This window comes from Panthera onca, chromosome B1 (assembly GCF_046562875.1).
Source record: "Panthera onca isolate mPanOnc1 chromosome B1, mPanOnc1 haplotype 2, whole genome shotgun sequence".
NCBI lineage: Eukaryota > Metazoa > Chordata > Mammalia > Carnivora > Felidae > Panthera > Panthera onca.
Window position 1 is genome coordinate 113,819,134 of NC_138342.1, and position 8,750 is coordinate 113,827,883.

Here is an 8,750-nt window from a genome sequence, read left to right on the forward strand (position 1 = left end):
TCTAAAAGTGCATTTCTCTACTATCCAGTTTGGCCTTTTCATTATCCCATAAGTGCCACATGCTATTTCCATAGTCTTTTCTGGTTTTCCAACCAAACTATACTATTTTTTTTCCATTTTTATTTATTAAATAAATAAAGTAGCAGGGGCACCTGGGTGGCTTAGTCGGTTGAGCATAGGACTTTGGCTGAGGTCATGATCTCACGGTTCATGAGTTCAAGCCCCGCATCCAGTTTTGTGCTGACAGCTCAGAGCCTGGAGTCGGCTTCGGATTCTGTGTCTCCTCCTGCTCTCTTTGTCCCTCCCCCGCTTATACTCTGTCTTTCTCCAAAATAAATAAACATTAAAAAGATATTTTAAATAAATCAAGTAGCAATGATGTGAAACCACTGAACACTACATGGAATTTAGTATATGTTAATTGCCTCTTGTTATTTTAGGCTCTGTAATTTCATTGAGACAATATTTTTGTTGTTGTTTGAATAATTTTAAAAGGCAGTCACAGTCTTTTGATTTCATTAGTGCCTTGTTATTCATATGTAATTTTATATCAAGTCATTCTAGTGAGCTTAATTTACAAAAATTTAGAAAATTTTTCGACATATATATATATATATATATATGTATATACTAGTAAGTATGTATACTTGTCTACATTTATTTTTCTTTAATCATCTACAACGGTCTATTTATACCAATTTATTTTGATTAAGTACTATTTATAATTTTTGAAAATGAGTGAAATAAATATAAGGATCAAAAATATTTTCTCTATTTTTCTCTCAAAAATTTTTATTTAGATTCTTGTGGATGAGGACGAGTCTAGCTCTAGGTCACATGTGGTTTGTTTTTAGGTTCCACAGTAGGCACTTCCAAAGGCTTTACATGTGGCATGCCTCTACGGGGAGGAAAACTGTCCTTCACACATCAGCCTTATTGCACAGCCCAGTGGACTGCATTCTCAGAAAGCAGCTGCAGTCCAGGATGCAGGCCCTCCTGGCCTCTGAGGCTCTCAGGTACAGCAGCATTGCAAGACCAGTCACTGCCATTTGGAGGCCTCCTCGGAGGTGTTTGGCCAAGGTCCTCCTCAGGTGCCTCTGCCCAGACCTCATTGGTGGAGGCTGGGGAATCTTAAAGGTATTTTTCTGTCTCTGACTCATTACTGAATAATTTACCCCTCCTAGCTCTTTCCCTCTCTCCTTTCCCTGAGCCATAAAATGAGCCATGAGTCCATAAAATGAGAGGAACCTTTCTTTCTGGGGCTCCTTCATTAGTGAGTTGTTCTCCAGTTCTCCACAGGTCCTAGACCTTAACCCTGCACTGTTCCATGGAGAAAATGGAAAAGTGGGGAAGGAGTTTTCCAGTTAAGCCTCTTGCTTATACTATTGCAGTGATTAAAGGCTTAACTGTTCTTCCGTTTTGGCCTGTTGCTATAAGCAGCTACTCCAACCTGGCAGCTAGGCTCCCTCCAGCTCAGCTCTGCTCTTGACAGATAGTATCTTTTTGTAGTAGTTAATTCTTTTTTCCAGAGTCCGAACAGCCATAATTGGTACTTACCAGATTCAAAATGAATAATTTCTGAAAAAGTGAATGGAGACTTATTTGCTGTTGTCTATACTGTTTGTGCTAATCTTTTCCCTGATTTTGTATTAGCTAGGCTTGTATACATAATAATGATGAGGATAACATTAGAAATTTCCTCCTTCCCATCATAAACAGGGCTGTTCTCAGTTGTGGTACTTTAATTTAACTCAAGTTCAGGATTTTATGACTCTGGATGTTGTTTTAGGGAACTTTATTTATATTTGACTAGCTAAATATTAAATCTTATTTTACCTACAATGTTTAAAAAGCTCTTATTATTTTATACAGCTAAAAGTTTCTCAAGTTATCTAAATTAAATTATAGCCACCTAGGCTTGATGATGATTTTGCTAGTTTGTGTCACTGAGACAAAATGTTTTAATGCAATCCCATTCTTAATATTTTTAGAAATGTGTTGAACCAAAGTGCTATAGATCTGTCTTTGAGTGTGATCTAAATATAATGGAAATAAAAAAGTTTACCTAAGAACAGTGGTGGTAGAGTTTTCTAAAATGCTTTAGAACATCTATCAAATTCTGACTTTCATTTGGAATGGGGAGTATTTTAAAGTCAGTAGTTCTGGATGGCTTACCAAGGGAAATAAAGTTTGAAGTGTCTTTAGTTAACACTTGAAGTTGAAAACTGAATGATGCATCAATTTGTGCTATGCTTCGATAACTTGCCCCAATTCAACAAGAAACAGAATGTGAATAACTGCAAAGAAAATCTTTCAAAGAATCTTTTAGCTATGTTGTCCTTAGCTCAACATGGCAAGTGCTAAATAAAATCTTTGTGTCAAGCAAAATATACCCTGTCATCCACTCACTCAGTAATTCTACTAATCATGCAACATTTATCAAAAGCACAGACCCAAGTTTATACACACACACACACACACACACACACACACACACACACACAGGATATCTAAAAACCCATGGTACTTTGCATCTGCTCTCAAATGCTTTGAAGCCTTTAAACTCTGCTTCTTCTAAGTGTTTAGGACAACATTCCAATGAAGACTGCTCCTTCCAGCTCTTCTGCTGACAGGGTAATGGGCACCTTATTTTGTGTGCAACTCAGCTGCCAGCATTGAGAAAGAAATCCTTGTTTTCAGAAAGTTTCCTTTTTTAACATTTGTTTGGCAATAGTTATGACAAGTTATTTTTGGTTATTTTTGCTTTAGTTTCTTTGATGTGAGCAGTTTTTGTACATATATGCAGGGCAGTATCAGAGCACCTATTAGAATTACATAATCACATGAACCATCCTTTTGTTTTCATTATGCTTTCATATTACTAGAAATGTTTTAATTAAATTTGCTTTAAATGTTTTTGAGAAAGAAGGCTCTGTTTTAACTACATGCAAGTCCTGTTTAATTGAACTATCATAACCCATTTGTAAAAATGCAGCCACAATCTTTATAACGATATTACTCATTCAAAAGTAACCCTCATCAACTCAACCATGCTAAGAGTGTTATAAAAGTTGTTTTTTTCTTAATGTTTTTTCAGTGTTCCTCACTGAATGACAAAGAACGTTGATTTTTAAAAATAGACCCAAAGGTCAACTTTAGAAAACAATTGTTTTAAATTAAAAATAGTAGTCATTCCATACAAAATCCCAAAACCCAAGTCCCTGCAAACAGAACATTAGTTCAAGTTTCATATGGTGGATTGCATATTCTACTCTATTCTATTACATTTTTTAAATGTTTATTTTGAGAGAGAGAAAGAGGGCACTTCCAAGCACACATGTGAGCAGGGGAAGGGGCAGAGAGAGACGGAAAGAGAATCCCAATCCCAGAGAGAATCTGACAGCTCATGGCCTGTGACAAAGGGCTCAATCCCATGCACTGTGAGATCATGACCTGAGCTGAAATCAAGAGTCCAGTGCTTAACTGAGCCACTCACACACCCCTATTAGCTTATATTTTGAAATGTATATTTTTATATTTTATTTTTTTATTAAGCCAACAGCTACATACAATTTTTCTTTAACATAGGGCAAGGATAGAAATATAGTAAAGATTACTTTGTTATCCACATACAAAAAGTTGAGACAATATACAGTATTTATTAAGTATGATGCATTGCACACAAGAAAGAATACGCATATTTGGATTTTCAATCCCAGCTTTGCCCTATTGGCCCTGTGTTACTTTAAGCAAGTTACTAAACATCTTCATGACTTAATTTCCTCACCTATAGCTTTTTTATACCAGCTAGTACATTTGAAACACTGGCAAAGAAGATGATCTCCTTTGTGAATTTATGTAGATATGTCTGGAAATAGCAACATAAAAATACTTAGACATAAGAGTCCCTGTTTCATTAACCATGTTTAAGTTTAGTATATACATATAATAGTGATCTTTATATAAACTTTTGCCTAGTAAATTTTAGGTGCTATAGCTATACCACTGAACCCGTTTACCATTGTCTCAGTGTGGCATCTCCATTTGTTTGCTCAAAAACAAACTATAGCTCCTATGCCATTTTACTGTTTGAACATAAAAAAATAAAACTTTTGGAAACACATCATTAACTGGGTATTAACTAATCTTTTCAAGTCCTGCTAATAAATATATTACTAATATAAATATACTTTCAACAAGTAATGAACATTAAGTCTACTTACCATGAGAAGCATCCTATTTATAATAAATTGTATTAAAATGTACCTTAGAGACATGGGATAGGTTCCTAACTAAACATACGTCATAGTCTTCTATAACATGGTGTATAACATTAGTACAAAGTAACTCATGATGAAAAAGGAACCAACGAATTTACAATGGGTAAAGAAAAGGTAGAGAGTGGATGGACAACTAGTTATGATGTCCAAAAGAGATGGACAGAAACTGTCAAAGAAAGGGTACAGATACATAAATAGTGCTTTCAAATAAAACATAATAGATCACATGTAACTACCGCATGCTTTTAGCAATGAGCATCAATCTGGAGCATCAGCTGCAATGCACATGGAAAGTACAGACTATACAAATTCTCACACTATATTGCTGGTTGGATACATTAAAAGAGACACTATGGAAAACGATTTAAATAAAACCTAAAAATTAAAAAAATTACATTTTACTCTAAAGCAAACTGTTTCTTCAATTCTTATTGTAAACTGACCCAACATAAAACTAACATTTTTTCTTTCTCTCTCTTTTTTAATGTTTTATTTATTTTTGAGAGAGAGAGAGAGAGAGAGAGAGAGAGAGAGAGAGAATGAGAGTGGAGGAGGGGCAGAGAAAGAGGGAGACACAGGATCTGAGGCAGGCTCCAGGCTCTAAGCTGTCAGCACAGAGCCCGATGTGGGACTTGAACCCAGGAACCATGAGATCATGACCTGAGCTGAAGTTGGATTCTTAACCGACTGAGCCACTCAGGCGTCCATAACATTTTTTTCCCTTAAATTTTCTCATAAGAAAAATTTTCTCATAAACTAGTTCTCATAAGAACTAGTTTTAGCATCTATTTCATTTTTTCCAAATGAACTTGTTTCTTACCTACAATGAAACATTATAGAAGGGATATTTATTTATTTATTTATTTATTTGTTTATTTAGAGAGCACACAAGCAGGACAGGGTCAGAGAGAAAGGGAGAGAGACAATCCCAAGCAGGTTCCACACTGTCAGTGTAGAGCCCAAAGTGGGGGTTGAACTCACGAACTGTGAGATCATGACCTGAGCAAAAGTTGGATGCTTAACTGAGCCACCAGGTGCCCCTAAGAAAGGGATATTTAAATTAGGAGATCTAAGGGAAAATAAAAGCAGTTAGTGTTATTTATAATGGTTTATAAAAGTCACAATTAATACACAGATAATAAGACCACCAAACCAAATTATCCCCTCTTGATTTTAATAGCCAGGGAAGAAACAGGATGTAATGAAAATAATTAATTTTGAATTGAAGAAAGCTGTGGGTGATTTCATACCTTTTAATGTGTGGATCAACAGTTAAATTCTAGATTAGTGGTTTCTCCATGGAGTGATAATTTTAAAATACACTTTTGTGGATATCACTCACAGAGAATCTGATTCAGTAGATTTTAGGTGGTTCTTGGGACCCAGGGAATTGTGACAGCTAGTTTGGGGGCTTTCCATCTAGAAATCATCAAGGTGTTAGCTGGTCGTGCTTATAGTGAATATATTTCACACACTCTGGATATTAGTGAATCTTCTTCAATGTGAATAAGAATGAAGTCTTTTGTTGTTTGTTTAGTAGGTTTTTGTTTCTAAAGAAGGTTCTTAACATAAGAAGAACCTTCTTTTTTTTATTTATTTATTTTTGAGACAGATAGAGACAGAGCATGAACAGGGGAGGGGCAGAGAGAGAGGGAGACGCAGAATCTGAAGCAGGCTCCAGGCTCTGAGCTGTCAGCACAGAGCCTGACGCGAGGCTCGAACTCACGAACTGTGAGATCATGACCTGAGCCAAAGTCAGACCCTTAACCGATTGAGCCACCCAGGCGCCCCAAGAACCTTCTAAAGAAGGTCCTTTGTGTCATCCCAAAGTAAGTCTAGTAGGTGTAATAAAAAGCCACCATGAATAATTGTTATCCTCAGATTTTGTGGAATTAGACTCTAATCATCAATCCTCAAACTCTGATAAAATTTAGAAGATTTAACTGGGAGTCTCAGTGATGATTAGGATTTTCAACTATAAAAGTCAAGCAAGATGAAATTCATTGTTCAAACTTAAAAGAAAATAAACTAAGAAAATTTAAATAGTCTTCAAGTATGGTGGATATGGGAGGATAAGTTTCTCTGAATCTTATTTTTTTTCTTACTTCTGATGTGGTAGAATTAAAATAGGTAATCGAAAGAATGTAAATGACAGAAGGTAGGCAGGTTATGTTTTTTACTCCTGTAGCTCTAGAGCCTAGTACAATGTCTAACACATACTACGTTCTTAATAAATATTTATCTAATGAATGACACTCTATTTAACATAGAGTACTGAAAATGTATGGTTCCATCTTTATCCAATGTGAGCTAAAGAGAGAAAATATATGTGTCCTATATTTTAGAATTTTTATTTCTATTCTAATCTCTTTTTATTTTATTTTTTTTTAATTTTTTTAATGTTTTATTTATTTTTGAGACAGAGAGAGACAGAGCATGAATGGAGGAGGGGCAGAGAGAGGGAGACACAGAATCGGCAGTAGGCTCCAGGCTCTGAGCCATCAGCCCAGAGGCTGATGCGGAGTTCGAACTCACGGACCGCGAGATCGTGACCTGAGCTGAAGTCAGACGCTTAACCGACTGAGCCACCCAGGTGCCCCTCTATTCTAATCTCTTTTTAAAAGAGAGTAATTAAAATTCTTATTCTATTAACAGTATAAAAATACACAGAAATTTATTATGTGCCATTTTTCCGAGTTATTTTGCCATCCTTTCATTGAAAGTTAAAAAAAAAAAAAAAGGCTTGGAAAAAAAAAATATATATATATATATATATAATTTTTTTTTCTTTTGGTCCCTTAGCACTTATTCTCACGTGATAGACCAGAAAGAGGAAGGTAAAGTCGAGGAACAGGGAAAGGGGTAATATCACTGCTAAATGATCATCAGAGAAATTGCTCACTTGTTTCCCTTATTGCCCAAGGCAAGCAAGATTTTATTTATTTGTATAAATCGGTATGCTAGCAAATGTTTGAACCCCTGGCTCTTTGAAAGATAAGCCCTGGTTGGTAGGATTTGCCAATTTCCGTGGTGAAAATATCCCCATTATTTTCCACGTTAGCTCTTGTAAAGCAAGCTCACTTAAATTATGGACTGTTATTTTATAGACTTGTTGTGTCTCATGCTACAGTAAAAATGTTAAGCCCAAGGGTGATGTGATAGGAGTAACAAAAAAAAAAAAAAGAAAAGAAAAGAAATAAAATTTCACTGTTAGAAAAGTAGAGTTTCAACTAAGTAATCATACATATAAATTATTATTGTACAGTGATGTTGCCTTGAAGGTATCACTATAAAGGAATACAATTCCAGAAAAATATACTGCAAAGCCAGCAGTGCCAGAAGGAGATGGTAATTAAAAATACAGAAAAGACTACACTATAGAATTTCCTACATATTAACTGTAATTAATGCTTTCGTTCAAGGAAAAATGTTAGAAAGAAAAATCAAACAATTATTGAGCTGAGAACTTGTAGGCCTTTTTTAGCTGGGAGAAAATATGTAATGCAGAGTTATAAATCTCTCCGAAAGGGTTCTTAATGATGGAAACCCTTGGGGAGTAAAGTGTACCAATGGCAATTTACTACTCCATTTAAAGTGTTGCATTATACTTTATTTATAACAAATTGTGTCTAAAAAGTTCAGATTTTTGTGAAGAAGATGAGAAGAGAATAAGGAGATGGAGGGGATATTTCCTTGGAGTTTGATGTAATTCATTATCCTTACCAAAAAGTGCAGTTGTTTTCCCTTTATCTCTTTCCAAAGAAATTGTCAAGAATATTCTGGAGAGAAAAAAAATGTAGACTTTGAAAAAAATACACTGATTTGAAATCCAGTCTCAAACATTTGCGTTGTTACTATGGCAAATCGCCTAACATCCCTGAAATTCCATTAACTGTAAAATGCAGACACTAACAATTTCTATGTGTCATGTTCTTTTTGTGTTTTGAGTTATGATAATAATTTTATAAATTTTTCTCATTAAATTTGCAAACAATATGAGATACAGACACAATATTTCCCATTTTCAACAGATGAAAAATCTGGGACGGAGAACAGCTACGTTCGTCACTAAACTCACAGAGCAAGCAAGTGGCACAGAAGAGATGAATGAAGGGATCTGATTCCTAAGCTCACACTCTTAACCCCTTCACTTACTTTGTAATATTTGCTAAGGAATTATTAAATGCTAGGATTTCCTTTGGTAGCTAGTAAGAGATTAAATAACTATTAAATCCATTCCTATATTTCTGAAGAATTCTCCTATGCTGAAAGGAGGCATAGCTTTTTATTTAAAATAATCATCTTTATACTCTGCTGGCATTTTTTATTATATTCATGAGTTTCCTTATGGGTGGGGTGGAAAAAAATAAAGGGAATTAAGAGAGAGAGAGAGAAAAAAGAAATCTCCAAATTCAACGTATATAAATAGCAGAATCTGTCCTTCAGCACCAGGCTTGCTATTAAACTAAA